General features: G+C 46.4%; 1 protein-coding gene across 1 annotated transcript in view; it reads left to right on the top strand.

Moving 5' to 3' along the window:
- KIRREL3 (kirre like nephrin family adhesion molecule 3) overlaps window positions 1-20,291 on the top strand; it is a 702,914-nt gene that overhangs the window by 398,564 nt on the left and 284,059 nt on the right. The gene's annotated exons all lie outside the window — the stretch shown is intronic.

The raw sequence follows: 20,291 nt of genomic DNA, 5'->3' as shown, positions 1-20,291 counted from the left end.
GCCCAGTTTTAGTTGCACAGCCAAATGTGGGGAATTACTCATGGACGCTTGCTTTGGCCAGATCTCAGAGATTTGGCATCAGGATTCATTACATTGTGTCTTCTGAAACCCAAACTGTGACGATCTTTAGCCCTTACCGAGCCTTACATGTGTTTTGAGTTTGTCTAGGGCCTGATCCAGTGCTGACAATGACAAAGCTTCTACTGATTTCAGTGGTTCAAGGTTTGTTTTCTGATGTGGCAATCCAGTCTAGTAGTGAGACTAGAAAAGCGTGAGAGGGGTGATAGGAGTTCTAGTCCCAACTCTGCCACTTACTCACTATAACCTTGGGCATGTCACTTTACCTCTCTATTCCTCAGTTTCCTATCTGTAAAAGGGGACACTTTCCCTTGCAAAGAGCTGCTGGACTGATTAATCAGTGTGTGTAAAAAGTACTTCCCTTGTGGAAAAGACAATAAGTGTGCTTAGTATTTTTATTTTATTCATACATCCCATTCCCGGAAGGGTCCTGTCCATAAGATGGCTGCTCTTCTGGGTAGCATAAGGACTTCTGACTCAGGAGAGCTGGGTTCAGATGAACCTGAGCAAATCATTTAGGATGCAATTTTCAAAAATGTCTAAGTCCCATTTTCAAAAGCAACAGGCTATAAGTTTCATTAAAAGTCAATGAAATTTAGGATCCTAAGGTCCAGAGCTTCAAAGGTATATAAATGCCTAACTCCTGTGGAAATCATAGGGGAGCTAGGCACCAAACCTTCTCTGGTGCTTTAGAAAATCCCAGCCAACCGCATCTGGAGGCATCTAAATACCTTTGAAAATCTGATCCTCTGTGCCTCAGTTCCTCATCTTAAATTGGGGCTAATATTGCCTCCCAGTGAGGATGGCTTCTTTAATGTGTGCAAGGTGCTTGCACACTGCAAGAACCTAGAGAGAGACGTGTAAAGTGTTGTTGTTATATATTCCATCCATCTCCAAAGTGCTGTTCTAGCAGTGGTTAATCCATCCAAAAATGATGAATAATTAGGAGTAGAAATAATTAAATAATAAAAAATATTTACGCTCAAAAGAGCGAACATCCCAATTTCTGGCAGCTTCTGCGCTTGAGTTGTTTGTGAAGCGCCCTCTGTGATTTATGCCAGGTCAGAGAATCAACAGAGAGGGATTAAGGTTCCTAAAGCAGCACCAAACGGGAGATTCGTGTCAAGTGCACAGCAAGGAGAGTTTGGCCATAGCAGGATTACTGCTAGGGAAGGGATGGAACAGGTTGGGTTGAACAAGAACTGACCCAAATCCTCAACCTGCTAACTCGTGTGAAAATGACAAATTGCCTTGTCTTCACTAGGATTTTACCTCATGTTAGTTACCGTGTGTTAGCTAACACCTTTTTCCCTAGTGAAGACACACCCTAAGGGCATACTCTATGGGAGTAAGGGTGGCAGAATCTGGAGCTTAATTTGCCTGATTTCTGCAATATTTTCATGCCACTTGGCCTTTCCTCCTAGTGTCTGGAACCAGAATCAGCAGTATAGAAACATTCTGAGAGGTATTTGAGGTACATCGGGAGCACTCGGGAATCTTCTGGGAGAACCTGATCCTGCAGGATCAACGTTCCTCTGGATAAGCATCCAACTTCCAGAGAATTCCAGTTATGTTTCTCCCTAAGCAGCTAGCTAATTTCAGCCTCAATGTGGTTTTCTGTTAGACTAAGAAAAGAGAAATGAGAAAGAACAAAAATAAACTCTTTGTGAGGGGGAGAGAGAGAGCACAGTGTGTTTGTCTCATTCTGCACAAGCAAATAGTTACCAATGTTTGCAGACAATTGGCTCCTTAGATTTAAAGATGCAGTAAAATAAAAACAAAGTCATAGACTTTCCATAGCTACATACTCCACCATTGATCTATTTGTACTGAAAATGGTCCTGGCTGAAAATTCCAGACCCAAACACCTCTAAACTTTGATGAGTTCCAGATCCAAACTTTGTAGCTGGTGCCCATCTCTAATCTGAACCAAAGTGGACTTCTGAGATCTGGTCATCCTTACTAGAGCAGCTGGTACTTACTTCACTGGTCTCCAATTCTGATAGCTTGAGCCAGACTCTTTGGACCAAATACACCATAGGGATACATAGAGAGATGCTTTCCCTTTTGAATTTTGCCAAATAAAAGATCTTCCTCTTTATTGCATTAGAACGCTAATGAATAGCCCTATCAATAATTATGGGGTGTCCAAAGGAATTAAAAACAGTCACAGACAATGGAGCAATCTGCTAATTATGCATCATGGGGTCTCCATCATTGTGGAAATGGGTAATTACATCCATCACTAGAACCATGCTGGCTCCTAACGATAACGCTTTTAAAGTGCAGCTGTAGTCAGAAAAATGTAGCCTTGCCTACACACAACAGTTGTATCACTTTAACTATGCTCATAGGGGTACAATGCCCCCTAGTGTGCTCACAGTTATAAAAGTGCTTATACTTGTGAAGCTCGTCCTGTGCAGGATGGGTATAAGTGCTACTGGCATAGATACTTTTATATTGGAATAACTGTGTCTACACTAGGGGTTGTACCAATATAACTAAATCAGTAAAAAAATTACAACTCTAACTGATATAGTTATACCAGTACAAAATCTGCAGGTAGATCGGGTTTTACTCTTTCTTCCCCTACGTCAGCTCTAGAATGAGTATTCTATGGACTTGTCTAGACTAGAGTATTAATAGTGTTATAGCACATGTTAATTGATTGTCAGTTAACACATGTTAATTAACATGATTGTAAATACAAATGTAGATGCTTCTGAGATGTTTATTCCCATCTGACACTCTAGAGCAGGGGTCGGCAACGTTCGGCACCCTAGCGGGCCGGGCCAGTTTATTTACCTGCTGACACGGCAGGTTCGGTTGATCGCGGCCCCCACTGGCTGCGGTTCGCCGTCCCAGTCCAATGGGGGCGGCGGGAAGCGGTGCGGGCTGAGGGATGTGCTGGCCGCGGCTTCCCGCTGCCCCCATTGGCCTGGGACAGCGAACCTTGGCCAGTGGGGGCCGCGATCGGCCGAACCTGCCGCGTCAGCAGGTAAATAAACTGGCCTGGCCCGCTAGGGTGCTTACCCTGACGAGCCGCATGCCAAACGTTGCCGACCCCTGCTCTAGAATGTCCATGAACACACATTTGTGGAGTGTCTACATTAGCATTTCCAATTGTGTTAGTTAGCATGTGTTAACTGGCAATCAGTTAACACATGTTACAAAAGCTCAAGTCTAGACAAGGCCTTGGTGTCCCCCAGGAAAAGCTGGGAGCTGCAACCCAACGTCTGGCATTACAGAATCAAGTTTCAGTGCTCCTAACCCTGGTGATGATGCACAAAGAAGAATCAAGGGCTCTGATGCACAGGGCAGAAGAGAATCCAGCTCTCTGCCTTGCCTCCGGCTATGTCAGCCCTGCAAAGCTTATGTCAATAAAAGCCTGGTTGAGTTGGATACAACTCAAAGGCGCATGGGGAACGTGAGAAGGTGCCATTCTTACACAGTCACTTTCTGATCGTCCCCACACTCTGATTAATGATCGGATGTTCTTTGTGCCTGGATCACTAGGTGGCGCGTGGCTCTGAGTTGTAGTGGGGAATTAAGCTGGTGACGGTTGTAGTCAGAGGGAGAGCGCTGAGCTCTCTGTAGTGACGGCCTTGCAATAAAGAAGCGTTAGAGTTAATCCTCTACCATCTGTCTTCATTCTGTTAATAACCCACTCAGTCAAACACTGCAGACTGTTTGTTAACATTCAGAAACAGATACATAATCAAGAGGAATGTGCCATTTAGTCATTAAGGGCCAGATCCTTTCTCCAGCAGAACTCCCCGTTGGCTTCAGTGGAGGTTCTGCCCGAGCAGGGACTAGGGGCAACATTTCCAATCTTGAACGCATAAAGCCAGGCACCTAAGCCATTGTATAGCATCCAACTGAATGCCCTGCGGCTCAGAGGGTCTGTGCTCTTGCAGCTTGTATTGACTTAGGAGCCATGATATGGACATAGATGGCTGATGTTAGGCCCCCAAGTTTCAAAATTTTGGCTTAGTTAATAAGCTCCAGATCTGCCCTAAAATTAGAAAAACTGAATCCTCTCCCTCTGTTCAGTCCAATCCTCCTCCAAAGCCAAAGGTCTACAGTAAATCCCCAGTTCCAGCAATGAGGGCTCCCTTCAAACCAATGGCTGGTATGTGAGACCCCCTCCTTGATTATGCCAGCAACTTATCCCCACATCAGCCTGGCATTATTCCCAACTGGCTTCCACCTGCCCCCTCCTTGTACTTTCCTTCCATTCACTCCTCGCTGGTCAAAAGCAGAAATTCAGGAGCGTTTTCCGCTCCCACTCTCTCTTCTCCTGCCTTTGTCATCTTGCCAGATCTATACTGAGTCATTAGCGGTCGTCGCTGCAACAATCATGGCATTTTTTGGCTGCCATTCATAAAGTGACTAGCGGGAGCTATTAAGCACTAGGAAGTGTCAGCCTACTCCTCCGCCACCTGTTCCGGCAAGACGCCGGCTGCTAGATGGTGCCCGTGACTGCTTCCCATTTGCAGGAGAATGCGTATGCCATGCTCGCTCTCCCGGCTTTCCTTTCTCATGCTCTGCTCACGCCTTCTGCAGAGGGAGGCTTGTACACTCCCTTCCGTAGTGGGGAGGGGAACGCAGCTGCAGAAAGGCAGGCCAGGGCCCTGCGGAGGGCAACGGCATCTGTGTGGAACCCTCCCCATGCTGTGAAGCTGCCGACACCCCCTCGGCAGCTGACAGGCCTGATGGTAAAAGGAGACATGGCCGGGGAGAGAGGCTGCTAGTAAGTCAAGGAAGAGCTGGTCAGTGCAGCATGTTCTCCTGCCTGTGCAGATTGATTTCCATGAAACAAAGGTGCACATAGTAGGATGAAATACTGCTGCTCGGAGGAGCATGAACTCCTCCTCCATGCCTTGCTAGCCCCATCTCTAGTCAAGGCAAAACCTAACCGTTTTGCCAAGGGTCACGCAGCAAGTCAGGGGCAGAACCAGACTAGAATCCAGGTCTCCAGGCTTTGCCATGTTGCTGTACAGTTCCCTAAGAATCAGTGACTTCTAGTTAGAACAGGGGTAGGCAACCTATGGCACGCATGCCAAAGGCAGCACGCGAGCTGATTTTCAGTGGCACTCACATTGCCCGGGTCCTGGCCACCGGTCCGGGGGGCTCTGCATTTTAATTTAATTTTAAATGAAGCTTCTTAAACATTTTAAAAACCTTATTTACTTTACATACAACAATAGTTTAGTTATATATTATAGACTTATAGAAAGAGACCTTTGAAAAACGTTAGAATGTATGACTGGCACGCGAAACCTTAAATCAGAGTGAATAAATGAAGACTCGGCACACCACTTCTGAAAGGTTGCCGACCCCAAGTTAGAATATCCACTAGCAGATCACTGGTGATCCCACAGCAGAGGTATTTACATTAGGTGCACAGGTCTCCGGCAGCTTTCTTCCCCCTACACGATAGCCATGTAGCACTTGGTTTAAATAGCATCTTCTACACGTAAGGTATCTGAATGCACTATACAGAGCACTGAGTTAAACGGTGGCATTGCAGCCAGAGGCAGCCATTATGTGCTGACCAGTAGTTCCCAAGTAGTGCAATGTACACTGCACCCTGTTTTACTGAGAGAATGAGGCCTATCAAATATTATCCGCTGGCAAACATGTAAAGCAAGCTCTCATACTGAGGGTGTCATAGCCTACCAGAAGGGATTATCACTAAAGACCACTCAGATATCATGGGGCTACTGGTCAGATCTACAAGTGGGTAACTAGTGATGGGAAAATCTCCAAAGATTATGGGGTGTTAAGCACCCAAAAGGTTTAGCTCATTATCTGAAGTCAATAAAACTCTCTCAGTTTGCCAAGATGGGGTAGATACCCAACCCATACCACCTGGCTCATGAGATCTGGAGTTCTTTCAGCAGGCCCCATGAAGTACAGAGCTAGAAATCCCAGATTAGCATTTGCAGTTGGTTCCAGCTGGCCAACTACATTTAGGAATGGAGCAACTGATTTACTGGGGTACAGATTTCTGGGATGATTGGTCCCCCAAGAGAAACCAATAGAGAAACTGGCAGAAACCTATTGAAGGTTTGTAATGGCATCTATTGGCATTTCTACCAGAATGAAAATAAAAACCGATTGGGAAAAGCAGTTAGCAGAATGCAGAGTATGTGATTTTCGACATGGAAAGAGGGACAACTTCAGGTTCAGCTAGAGTTATGGGTGAAGCTTCAGTGTGAGGGGAGGATCTTATTTTATCTGAACTGGTTTGTTTGTCCCCATTCTTATCCCTCTCCCCGCCCCAGCTGAATGCACACTGATGTTCCAGTGTAACGCTTTGAGAGGTGAATGACATTTCTTTAAAAACCATCTCTTGCCCTCTGTTCGCTGAGGACAATGAAGAGAGTGGTGGGGAGCAAGCTGCTGTTGGCACGTGTGTCTTTTCAATCTGTCTCTGATGTTTTCTGGGAGCTTGTCTAAGGGGTTCAGATCACTAGGAGAGGGAGTGCCAGGGAAATAAACAAATTAAATGCCTCCTGGAGCCCTTTCTGGAGAGAACCTCGTTTCGTGGCATTTCAGTGCCTGGATGATGTGCCGTGAGAAGACCACACTTTCTCATATCCAACATTCTTACTGGAAGCTCCCAACCATGGCAAAAGAAGGCCTGTGAAAGAAAAAAAAGAGAGAGAAATCCTTAGACATTTGGGTTTCTGGGAAGGTGCAATGTGATGCTATACATGAGGTAAATTTCCACCCCTGCTAACCCAAGAAAATAGCTAGAAATCGGGACCCCACATACAAATTCATTTTGTGGTCTCACATTTTCGTCTTAATTAAATATCTACCTACCATGGGAAAGCATCATAGAATTTATGATAATACTTAGTCCTGCCATGAGTGCAAGGGACTGGACTAGAAGACCTCTTGAGATCCCTTCCAGTCCTACGATTCTATGATTCTAATTTTGGCTTTCTCTAGTCAGGGTGAGTGCAGGGCTCAAATAGCAGATGTGACTACAGGGCAGGATTGAGATCCACTGGCAGAACTGAGGGAGGGGCTGGGACGGGAATAGCAAAGGGGCTGCAGATCGGGACTGAGGTGCATTCGCACCATTGCATGCTGGTCCAGAATTTTAATAGCAGAGGGGATGGCAGATCAGGAATGAGGTACATTGGGCAGAGCTGAGTGAGTGCCCAGGATTTAGACTAGCAATGAGGATTATAGGTCAGGACTGAGGTGCACTGACAGACGCCAGGACTGGAATAGCAGGGGATAGTACTGCTCAGAATGAAAGGAACATTGGCCAAGCTGCTCAGGATAGGAATAACAAGGCTGCTTCAGTTCAGGATGGACATGCATAGACACGGATGTGCAAGCGCCTGGGAATAGCAGAGCTGTTACAGATGAGAATGGAGATTGCCTGGCAGAAATGTGCAGCTGCCCCCGCTGCTCCTGTTTCTGGCTGGTGTTATCAGCTCCACACTTTCATGAGCACCAAATCCACACAATGTGTCTAGATTTGCTATTTTTTTTAAATGCATCATTCTGAACTCCTGCGTGTCTCCAGTTTACAGATAAGATTCAGATCCACAGCGGAAAGAAAAAGAAGGAAAAAAACCGAATTGTGCACGCAGATGAAAGCTGGTTTTATGGTTTATAATTATCTCATACCAGTCGTCAGAATAATTATAACTCCTGCGTATTAATAATTGAATTGGAATCTCAGCCTGCACCATAGATCACAGAACGGAAAGAAAGCTCATAATGCACCTTGGTCTAAATTGAACAATTGGTAAAATAGTAAAAAGTCATTATTCCCCCTCCCTGATGCTGGAATTAGTGAGATATTAGTGCAATTAGTTGATGCTTCCATTTGAGGCTTCCATCATTTTGTTTCTAATTTAGAATAAATATAAAAGCCCACTTGTGCTGCTGAGCAGATTAGCTGTCCTGCTTAAGGGTAGCTAATATGGTGGCTGTCATCAAAGAGAGATACAGCTTACTCGTTTTCATTTGTTTCCCTGTTAATTTGGTATCTTTTTCTCTATGTACTTTTTTTTTTAATTAAAAACTTGTAAAGGAAGCAAATGCACAAGAGAGACCAAAAGAGAGACGGAAGTGAATGGGAGCTTTATAGATCCAGAGTTTACCATAAGCCAAAGTAACCTGAAGTCAAGGTTGCTCAACTGCACAAAGCAATAAAAGGAAAACGCTATTCAGAGATCATTTAAAGGGCCAAGTGGCTTGTCAATGAACGGTTGCTCTATTGGACTGGTGCTTAATAGCTTCTCAAACAGAATCTGCAGCTCTTGCAGGAATGAAGGTTGCAGATAGCTTTGCAGCTCCACTCTGTGCAGGGAGAGGGATGTTTGTGCCTGTTGAAGCTGGGACACTCCACTGTCAAGGACAGGAAGGCGAGGTGAGATCAAGTGACAAGATTCTGATCCGGAATCCAACAAACCAAAGTCCAAAGGGGGTTGGCTCCAAAGGGATTTGGTTTGGCCCATTGTAAAAAAAGCAACCTGGAAAACTTGGATCTACATTTGGGTTCTGAGGGCACTCTGACCCAGGCTGTGGCTCAACCCATCAGTGGCTGGCTGGATTGATTGTTACAGCTCGGACTTGCACTATGCAATAATTACAATAAGTGTTTCCCAGTCTTTGATTCCATCCCATTCTGCTTCCCTTTATTCCGCCATGTACCCTCGACTCTCGGCAGGGAGCTCTGCAGCCAGAAGGACAATCAAGTTGTGTTCTGTAAGTTAAGGCATAAGTTGCCCCATGGGGAAGTGAGTGGTTGGGGGAGGTGGATGATGTTGGGGAATTCTCAGCATGGTACAATCACAGTGTTCCTTTGTGAGGGCTAGAAGGTCCCTTCTGTGGCTTGGCCAGTCTGTGTCTGGTCTCAGGTCTCAGCCACGTTCTGTCTGGCTGCCCCATGACACTGGGATTCTGAGGAGTCAGGCAAGGAACTCGCACTATTGGAGAGATTAGCTGGTTCATCCAGAAGGAGCTGGCTGTTGCTACACACCAACCCACACGTTCCTCTGATTAGGCCACAAAGCAACTGGATCCACCCCAGGGGAAGGGGCCTACACTAGCTCACCACAGCCCGGGATATGTGGGGGGACACAAACCCTTCAGTGTTCAGCAGATGAGCCTCTCACAGGGAAACATCCTGCTCTGATAACTGCTCTGGGACCCTCCCCCTCCACCCAATGTGCCACAATTTATACAGGCCACCAGCACCAGCCCTGGAAGGCAGCTACCCACCTCAAGGAATTACATGGCTTCATAGGGAGCATTGGCCTGAACTGGAGCCTTCTGAGCAGAATTCCATCCTGAAGAGAGGCAGTCTGGGTGAGAGTCCCAGCCCAAACCTCATGGAGGGACAACCCCCGGACAATCAAACCCACAGCCTCTGCAATGCGAATCTCCCCAGCTCTAAGGGTCGGGCTGCTGGCCCCTAGGCGCGTGCCCCACAGCTGCAGGAACCTCAGTTCAGTTCAGCCATTGGGCGCCACAGGGAAGAGTTGCCATTCATCACTAGTAACCTGCCTGTTGAAGGAACCAGAGCTTCCGTGCATCCTCTGCATTAAGAGCTACCAGGATCCACTGTGCTTGACCTGCTTTTAGAGCTAATGGAACTTACTGTGCCTGACAAAGAAGGGGCCCCACAGGAGCTGGTTTGGTCTCATACCTAAGCAGGTTAGTCACTCAGAACATTCTTCATCCGTTTGTGAAGGAGCAGGATCCATGGTGCTCCGTCTGCTGACGGGGGGATGGGATTCCCTGCAAAAGCAATGGTAACCCTAGCATGCAATCTGCTTGGAGCCATATTGTTCACGATCCCTTCATTAGCTGACCTCCAAAGCCAGCAGCAGGGCACAGTGCGACCTTTGTCTATAAACCTCGCCACTAGCATCAGCCAAAACAGGTCTGCCTTCTCTGCAGCTTGGCAGCTGCATGATGGGAGAGCTCACTTTACCCCAAGCATTGTCGCTTTCATCTTGCGGAGAAGACACAATTGCAAGTGATTAGGAAAGGCATCTCCTGTATAAACTGTGCTGAGCCTTTTGTTCTTTATCCAACAAAGGCATTTGCAAGAGGAGAAGAAGCAGTAAGCGCCAGAGAAGTTGCTTAAGATGCATCCTCATCAGTGGGGGCCTCACTGAAACATCTCTGATGCATCCCTTGCATGTTAGGCAAACGAGGCAGTGATGGAAGTTAAACCTGAGAACAAACAAACAAGCCTGTGTTTTGTCAAGTGTCAGGCAGACATTTTGCCTCTGTCAGGCCAGCTGGAAAGCTGGGTAAAAAGCAGGCACCTCACTGGAAAAACAGATGCTGCTTCGGAGCTGAGCTTAAACCAATTACACACACAACTTACCAGGAGCGGCGCCAGGGTTTTTGGCGCCCTAGGCGGGGGTCCTTCCGCGCTCCCGGTCGTCGTCGTCAATTCTGTGGCGGGGGGGTCCTTCCGCGCTCCCGGTCTTCGGGGCACTTCGGTGGCGGGTCCCGGAGCGAGTGAAGGACCTGCCGCAGAATTGCCGCCGAAAACCCGGAGCGCGGAAGGACCCCCCGCCGCCGAATTGCCGCCGAGGGCGTCAAAATGCCGCCCCCCCAAATCCTGGTGCCCTAGGCGACTGCCTAGGTCGCCTAAATGGAAGTGCCGGCCTTGCAACTTACCCATGTGCACTTGCAAAATATGTGCTGATGTGGGAGAGAATGCATGTGTGCACCACTGCCATCTACTGGATAGAATTGGAACTGCTCCATTTTGTTTCATTGCGCCTATAATGTTATTAGCAAGGTAGGTAAAAGCAGTAAGGACCTGTGCTTTTTGGAGCAGAAGAAACTGAATTTTATCCCTGATGCTCCAGAAGAGTGGACATGGTGTGCAGTATAGTGACCCCTGTGAAGTCGTAGGGAGGCTACAGAATTGTTACAATATTTATGAATTGTATACATTGATTTGAGTTTAGGTTCCTCCAAAAATACAGAAAAAGATAGTGAACTACCTCTTAAATAATGTAATAGAATTTAATCATTTCCCCATAATCTTAGATCCACAAGATAACCTGTGATCATGTAGTTAAAGGGTGCAGGTAAAAATTTTAAAAGGGACTTAGGAAACTACATACTATTTACCTTAATGGGACTTAGGCTTCTAAATCACTTAGGGCCAGATTTTTAAAGTGAGATTTTTCAAAGTGTTTAAGAACGGGACTTCCTTCCCGCCTATCTGCATCTGAGGTACCTAAATACCTTTTAAAATCTGGCCCCTAGTCACTTCTGAAAATGGGAGTTAGGGTCCTGAGTCACACAGGTTATTTTGAAAACTTTATTTGTATCATAATGCATACAAAAAGGAGGCAGAGTTAAGGTTATGTGTTCCACCTTAACATTGACATTTCCTGACTTTTAAGTGTTTAACTGTCCTCAATATTGTATTCTTGGAGCTTTGGGAATTTAATTTCCTAGTTAAAAAAATGTATGGGAAAGGGAAAAGAAAAGTGTGAGCCTTTGTCAGAATAGCTACTCTTGGCACTATAGGTTTATCACCAATACCCTGCTCCCAACCTACCTTCAGAATTATCCCCAAGAGCACATGTTTATGGATTTCTCCTCTCCCTGAAGAGAGTTGTTGCGTTGGACCTTAGCATCCTTTTGACAAGTGGGGGGGATTCTACTTTCCCTCCTGTTTTTTTAATGGGTACCAGGACAAAACATTTGCCAGTGGCTCATATATCATAAGCAATGCAGGTCACTTCATTGACACAGTCTCCGCTAGACCAGAACCTGGACATGCCGGTCTGTTTATACCATTAAGCCAGCTTCAAATGATGCCATAAATCCTCTAGCAAGTCCTCCGAGCATCAGTGATAGGACATTACTGTGCTCAAGCTCCCACTTCAGTTTCTTAATTTACCTTGAAGACATTGCTCCCAAGAAGGGAACTCCAGACTCTGGCTCATAAAGCTTATATATGCATGTGTGAGTGGGTGCATGTACCCTGTGAGACATTGGGAAAGGACACGCCAATTTCTCCAGAGTTTTGCAGGCCCCAGTGGGGACCAGCAATTTCATTGCAATGGAGATTTCCTCAGGGTACTACAGCACCTGCAAACCTTCCCACCATAGCAAAAGAACTTCTAGCTTATGTCTGCCTGCATCTTGTCTATATTCGCTATGGCCCATATCCTCCTCTGGTGTAAATCGATGTCAATGAAGTCAATGGGTGTATGTATGTTCTCTCACACATGCACGTAGAGATATACAGAGCAGATGGGATTGAAGTCACTGGAGCAATACCAGCTTGAGAGCTGCGCTCAGAGACACCCCCTTTCATGGGCCAACTTAAGCAAATCTACCTTGTGGTTGTGGCCAGAAACTCACTGCAGAATTCACACATATACACTAATAGACTAGGGGTCAGCCAGAGCTGGAGGAACAGCAGCATTGGCAACAGCCGCACCTCTTCCTCCTCCTCTTCTGGCCAAAACTATTCATGTCAAATTCAAGAAGAGCTTTGGATTGACCGAAACTACATTTTTCATCAAATAAAACGTTTGTCCAAAATCTTTGCCCAGCTCTAATGATAAGGATAAAATCCATATATCTGGAGGTGCCCCGAGATTAAGTTAGAGAAGGCCACATGAGCATTTAGTTGGCAAGGGGGCAGACGTGTAAGAAATATACATGATAGGGAACGGGTACGTATGGGGATAGACGGAGTGAACTTCACCCCTATTCAGAAGATCAACACATGGCTTGTGCAGTAGTTAAGTCCTGTGCATACAGGTGAATTTAACCCCCAGAGAGTAGCATTTAACTATAGTGTAGCAATCCTGCCTCTAATGCCCTATATGTAGGGGTGCGTCTATGTACAGTATTTGATCATGTAGGTATATAATAATTCTATAAATATATTAATGGATCTAATCCTGAAGCATATCAAGATTCATAACTTTTGATGACTTTTTCCCTTTGCAAAGACCTGGGTTTTATATAGATTGGGGGAGGAGGAGGGAAATGAAATATTCCATGACTAATAATTCTCATCAATATTTATAAAGGATGAGCTGCGTGGCGCATGAGCCTCTAGCTTAAAAAAAAAAGAAAAGGAAGAAATTGATATTTTTAGAAGCAAATGCTAAATGAAATATTTAGGGTGAACTGGAAATAAACGTCCCTGGACTTCCTCACCTTCAGTTCAGACCAGGACGTGCAGAGGAACTTTGAAAGAGCCACAGCAGAGTTTGAAATTCTACTTGGAAGCAGAGAGGGCATTTTAGTTAGGGACGGGGTGTCATGGTAGAGCTGGGAGTGCTTTGCTGGAGGGGTTGGGCAGACCGTTGTTGTTGTTGTTAATTGTATTACAGGTGTGCCTAGTTTCCCCAACCCCCATTCTACTGCTGGACACTGTCCAAACACACAGCTCCCCTGCCACCAAAGAATTTACCATCTGAACACCCAAGATAGGGAATGCAAACCAGAGGCAAAGCGATTTGTCCCAGGTCACCAGCAGAGCCAGGAATAGAACTGGGATAGCATAATTCCCAGTTTAGTTTCTTGCAGTCACAGGGTACCTGGTCCCTGTGGCTAGACTAAACTTAGTGCTCCTGGACCAATACAGGTGAGCCCAGTCCAGCCAATTAAAGAGGCAGGGCTACACCTGGGCCTATAAAGGGCTGCTGCTGGGCAGCTGGAGGAGGAATTGATGGAGACAGGCTGGGCCTGGGGAGGGAAAACCACATTGGTGTGGTGCTAATTCCTGTGGTGGTTTCCCCTCAAGCAAGGGGGGTAAGAGCTTGGGGAGACAGCCTTGGGGCTGCTGTCCCAGAGAGGAAGCTGAACTGACCAGAAGTGGGAGCCTGCCAGAGGCTCCTGTGAAGGGTAGAGCTAGAACCTGAAGGTAAAGAGTGAGTGAAGACTGTTTGTTTGTTTTTGTGAAGAAAGTGACTGGGCCTGGCAGCTGAGGAGAAGCCCAGCCCATGACATTTACTCTCTAGCCTATGCTGCCTCTCCCTCTACCCTCTTTCCACAAAACTCTTTCTGCTCCATTAATCCCCTCGGCAACTAGAACCCCATTTTGCCAAGGGTGATTCAAAAGCTGTAGGTCTGTAAAATGCCATGCACGTTGCTGGATCCCCATTTGGCTCTTCAGGCAAGGGCACAAAGGTGGCCCTCTCTGGTCCCCTTTCCATGTCATTAATCAGTATCACAGCTGGTTAGGCGAGACTAGAGCCTATCAGTTGTTGGCTGGAAGATCTCTGAGGAAAGCCCAGATACTGGTATTTTAACATGAAATGCTTGTCCATCAGATTCAGCACTGAGCTAATGCCCCAGTATGATACATGTCTTAGAGCTGATCAAATAAGAATCCCAAATAATGAAAGACTAATCAAATCCTGTCAGTTATCAGATAACTGATCTGCCAATAACTGTTTCCACTTTTTGTTCCGATAGTCCAATAGAATGAATCAAATAAGCTGCCCCCAATTCCTTTCCCCATTGGTCAGCGAATATATTATCGACAAACATTTGGTTCCATTTTTTGACCTGCTCTAGCAGTCCCCTTCCACCTTTGTACACTGCCAGTACAATGTCCCCGGAGATGCTATTCTGGCAGGGTCGGGACCGTGGTTTGTGTTGTGATGCAGGAGAGTCTGTGACTGGCAGATGCCCTGCACGTTGTCGCTGGGGATTGTGGAAATATCACCTGCCTTCTGAAGTTGGGTGAAGCAATTTAAGCCCTAGGAAACTAGCTGATCCCCTGATGCTATCTGATAGCTTGGAATAGAGGTGGTCCACTGTGGGGGAGTGCTGTACCAGATGGGGAGGGTTGGTGGCCATGGAAGGCTGGGCAGTACAGGGCTATGTAGGAAAAACATACCCCACCCTGCCTCAAGCCCCCTCCATCTCCCTTGGCCCACTGTCTAGACCTGACCAAATTCTCCTCCCTTTGGGATCTCAATCTGCCTCACAGCCAGGGCACGTCACGAGGCCAGCCTGGGTGAATTGGGTATGGAGGCAGGGGGAAGGATGGGCAGGCAGGACTGGAAATTGTGAGGCTCTGTGCCTGCTCTGCGCTAAGGCGGGGAGGGATAAAGACATTCTGGTGCTAAGCAGTGTGGCTAGAGAGCTGAGGGGACTGGGGAGTACGGAAGGAGCAAGGATGTGGTTCTAAGAGGAGATGATTGTGTGGTTGGTGTTAGATTGGGGTACAGAAGATTATGAACTCTCCCACAGAGGTTCTGTCTGACTTTGGGCAAGAGAAACATGGTGAGAGGAAGGTCTAGATTTCAGAGAGATGTCCGTGCCTGTCACTGGGGCCAGATTTCCTGATCTCTTAAAAATCGAGCCCTTAGTCTACCTGTGCCTCTGTTCCCCGTCTGTAAAATGGGGATAGTGACACTTCCCTAACACTCAAGGTATGAAGAGGATAATGTCACTCAGGTCTCTGAGGTGCCCAGACAGTACGGCCATGGCAGCTAGGTACGTATGTACATAGGCTGAAGGTTGAGAGGCAGCTCAATAGCCTGAGGTAGTCAAGACAAATGGGCTCCTAAGCGTTAAAGCTGCTGTGTTGGGGTTCTGAGTGTCCCAGGTGACAGTGTTTCTGGTGGCAAAGGGGATGTTCAGGGAAAGATATTCCCATTTTGTTGCCATGAGCATTTCGCTTCAACGGATTCTGAGGCAATAAGGCATCAGTAATTTTGCCGCTCTACACGAGAGCTGGTGCAGCCGCTCCTGGAGCGGGTGTGTGCAGCGCGGCTCCCCACAGTGTAGGGAAGATGTAGCAAAGCCAGAGAGAATACTAACAATGGCAACAGCAATGACACAAGGATTAGAGGGTAAGTCATACAAGGAGAGGCTGAGGGAGGTGAACATATACAGTCTGGAGAAGGCTCAAGGGGAGACACGCTCCAAGTCTATAAATACCTGCAGCAGTAGAAATGAAGGGAAGGAATTATTCACGGTCTCAGAAGAAGGGAGGGCAAGGAACAATGGCCTGAAGTGAAGGAAGGAGAAGTTTAGGTGGAGTGTAGTGGGGCAGGGGGAGGTGGGAGTTTGGAAGAGCCAAAGCTACTGAGGCCTTGGCATGAGCTCCCCATGGAGCTCATACCTCCGGCCCTGTGTGCTACAGCAGTGCTAGAGGTGAGGAGACTCTGGAGCTGATGTTAGTGAACAGCCCTGCAGGGTGCAGTGGGTCAGGCTAAGTGACCCAGTTAGACAGGGCCAGTGCAGACCATCTGCAGTGGCATCCTATTAAATCCATCGAGAAGGATGTGGCTTTCAGAAATGTAATTACCCGGTGATTTGTTTGAAGAGAGACAGCATTGCCAACCCCAGACATCAAGAGTCAGCCCCCAAAAATCCTGAGATTGGCCCAAAAACCATGAGTTTCTCCTTAAGAATTATAGGGCTGACTCAGTTAGAGGGAAGGCCATGATGCACACTGGGAGATGTAAGCTGGCTCTGGCACCAGATCCAGAGAGAGAATGGGGATATGAACACCCAATGCCCACAAGGCATTGCAGCGGCATTTCTGAAATGACTTTTTCAGCTTTTGGCCAGAAGTTTTCAGTTTTTACTTGACACTTTCAGTGGAAATTTTTCTCACACGCATTTTTTTATTTGTTTTGCTTTTTTTGTCAATGTTTTCAGCAAGGGGGGGAAAAATCTTTTTTCCAAGCCTCTCTAGGAGGTGCCAGCATTGCTCACACCCATACAGGGGGAATTTCCTCTAGGGGTAAGTGGTGTCATTTAGATTCTAGGGCCTGTGCAGATTTTGGCCTCTGTTCTGAGTATGCCAGTTAGAAGCATGGTGTTGAGTTTGTCACATGGACCGCGGGAAGTGTTAGTTTTGATGAATTTTTTTATTAGAAAAAAAAACTGGGGAAAAGAGAGTTTCAAAATGTCCCATTTCAACATCTTTGGAATGAAACGTTTTGACTTTTCATTTAGAAATTTATTTACAAAAATGAAAATAAAGGTCAAAATCAAAAAGAAACATCTCTAATTTATCAAAACAAAATGTTTCAATTGGCCTGAAACTATTTTTTTTTTCTGGATTTTCATTTAGTGAAAAATGTTTGAGATTTTTTTCATCCTGATTCAGGATGCGGGCAAAAATTTAGAATCGTGAAATTATTCACAGATTGCAAAATCACTTTCCTGTCCAGCTGTTTTATATAATGTTTGTATGGTACGTACACAGAGAGGCAGTGTGGCCCACTGGATAATGCACTGCACTTGGACTTAGGGGACCTGGGTTGAATTCCTGGTTGTACTATTGACATGCTATGTAACCTTGGATAAGTCTCTCTCTCCTTTGCCAGGTCTATTTAGACTGTAAACGCTTTGGGGCAGGGACGGTCTCTTATTTGCGTATATGCAGCCCCTAGCACAATGGGGGCCTTGTCCTCATTTGTGCTAATGTAATATACATTACAACAATGCCCTTCACAGTAAGCTCAGCATGTTCAACTGGCCCCCTTTCTCTGAACTGCACAAAGTCCACTCTTTCCTCCACACAGGTAGCATCAAGACCTAGTTTCATTGCCTCGTTCTGTCCCTCTCAGCTGGTCCCGGCATGCCTAGAATTCCTCAGAAGGCTTAATAAAACAGATGGGGTGGAATTTGGGTTTATGGCTTGACAACTAGTTCCCCTTGGATGGAAATATTTGCTTCCAGTGGGTGACAATGCTTTGAGCTCATAGCCTTAGGCTCTGGAACTTATTGCTAGTTCTCTCTCCAATGAATAATACAGAGACAGGAATATCTCTGTGCATACATCTTCCATTCCTACCGGGTAATTTAATGTTATCTTTGGGCATCCTGCTCCTGAGATGAAGAGATCACTTCAAACCTGCAGCCCCCAAGCATAGTCATTGGTTTCAAATGCCATTAAGTTTCATTATAACAAATAAACACTGCAATGACATTTATAAGTTACCGAGGAGCCTAGAAACACAAATATGAGGCAGATAAAGTGCATTTGATCAAAATAATTACTGCAGGCAATATCGAGCTTAGTCTGAGCTGGCAGCCGGGTGCCGAGTAATTTATAGGATTGCGTAAGGCAAAAGTAGTGCACATTACTTTTTTAAAAATTATTATGATGATTGTGTCTTTCCTCTGAGGCCAAAATAGGTTAGGTTAGCACCTTGCTGAAGGCAGCAAACCTTTGCTGAAGCCAAAAGCAGTGGCACCGCCATCTGAAAATGCTACTAATGACTAGTGATGGGCCAAAACTGGGAATTCATAGCCCCACTCCCTTCTGCTTTCCGAGGAGGAATTTGGTTCCTTGCATCATGGAATTATAGAATATTAGGGTTGGAAGAGACCTCAGGAGGTCATCTAATCCAATCCCCTGCTCAAAGCAGGACCAACACCCACTAAATCATCCCAGCCAGGGCTTTGTCAAGCCAGGCCTTAAAAACCTCTAAGGATGGAGATTCCACCACCGCCCTAGGTAACCCATTCCAGTGCTTCACCACCCTCCTAGTGAAATACTGTTTCCCATTATCCAACCTAGGCCTCCCCCACTGCAACTTAGAATCATAGACTTGAAGGTCAGAAGGGACCATTATGATCATCTAGTCTGACCTCCTGCACAACGCAGGCCACAGAATTTCACCCACCCACTCCTGTATCAAACCTATGTCTGAGCCATTGAAGTCCTCAAATCATGGTTTAAAGACTTCAAGGTGCAGAGAATCTTCCAGCAAGTGACCTGTGCCCCACGCTGCAGAGGAAGGCGAAAAGCCCCCAGGGCCTCTGCCAATCTGCCCTGGAGGAAAATTACTTCCCAACCCCAAATATGGTGATCAGCTAAACCCTGAGCATGTGGGCAAGACTCACCAGCCAGACACCCAGGAAAGAATTCTCTGTAGTAACTCAGATCCCACCCCATCTAACATCCCATCACAGGCCATTGGGCATATTTACTGCTAATAGTCAAAGACCAATTAATTGCCAAAATTAGGCTATCCCATCATACCATCCCCTCCATAAACTTATCAAGCTTAGTCTTGAAGCCAGATATGTCTTTTGCCCTCACTACTCCCCTTGGAAGGCTGTTCCAGAACTTCAGTCCTCTGGTGGTTAGAAACCTTTGTCTAATTTCAAGTCTAAACTTCCTGATGACCAGTTTATATCCATTTGTTCTTGTGTCCACATTGTTACTGAACTTAAGTATTTCCTCTCCTTCTCTGGTATTTATTCCTCTGATGTATTTATAGAGAGCAATCATATCTCCCCTCAGCCTTCTTTTGGTTAGGCTAAACAAGCCAAGCTCTTTGAGTCTCCTTTCATAAGACAGGTTTTCCATTCCTCGGATCATCCTAGTAGCCCTTCTCTGTACCTGTTCCAGTTTGAATTCATCCTTCTTAAACATGGGAGACCAGAACTGCACACAGAACTTGAGACCATTGCTTCTTGTTCTGTCATCTGCCACCACTGAGAACAGCCTAGCTCCATCCTGTTTGGAACCCCCCTTCAGGTAGTTGAAGGCTGCTATCAAATCCCCCATCACTCATCTCTTCTGCAGACTAAATAACCCCAGTTCCCTCAGCCTCTCCTTGTAAGTCGTGCCCCAGCCCCCTAATCATTTTTGTTGCCCTCCACTGGACTCTCTCCAATTTGTCCACATCCCTTCCGTAGTGGGGGGGACCAAAACTGGATGCAGTACTCCAGGTGTGGCTTCATCAGTGCTGAATAGAGGGGAATAATCACTTCCCTCAGTCTTCTGGCAATGCTCCTACTAATACAGCCCAATATGCCATTGGCCTTCTTGGCAACAAGAGCACACTGACTCGTATCCAGCTTCCTGTCCACTATAATCCCCAGGTCCTTTTCTGCAGAACTGCTGCTTAGCCAGTCGGTCCCCAGCCTGTAGCGGTGCATGAGATTCTTCCGTCCTAAGTGCAGGACTCTGCACTTGTCCTTGTTGGACCTCATCAGATTTCTTTTGTCCCAATCCTCCAATTTGTGTAGGTCACTCTGGACCCTATCCCTACCCTCCAGCATATCTACTTCTCCCCCCAGCTTAGTGTCATCTGCAAACTTGCTCAGGGTGCAATTAATCCCATCATCCAGATCATTAATGAAGATGTTGAACAAAACTGGCCCCAGGACTGACCCCTGGGGCACTCCGCATGATATCGGCTGCCAACTAGACATCGAGCCCTTGATCACTACCTATTGAGCCCGACAAT

The sequence above is a fragment of the Terrapene carolina genome, unplaced genomic scaffold (genome assembly GCF_002925995.2).
Source record: "Terrapene carolina triunguis isolate 2854851 unplaced genomic scaffold, T_m_triunguis-2.0 Scaffold374, whole genome shotgun sequence".
Classification (NCBI taxonomy): domain Eukaryota; kingdom Metazoa; phylum Chordata; order Testudines; family Emydidae; genus Terrapene; species Terrapene triunguis.
The sequence above is the reverse complement of the archived record's forward strand: the minus strand, read 5'-3'. Positions and strand labels throughout refer to the sequence as shown.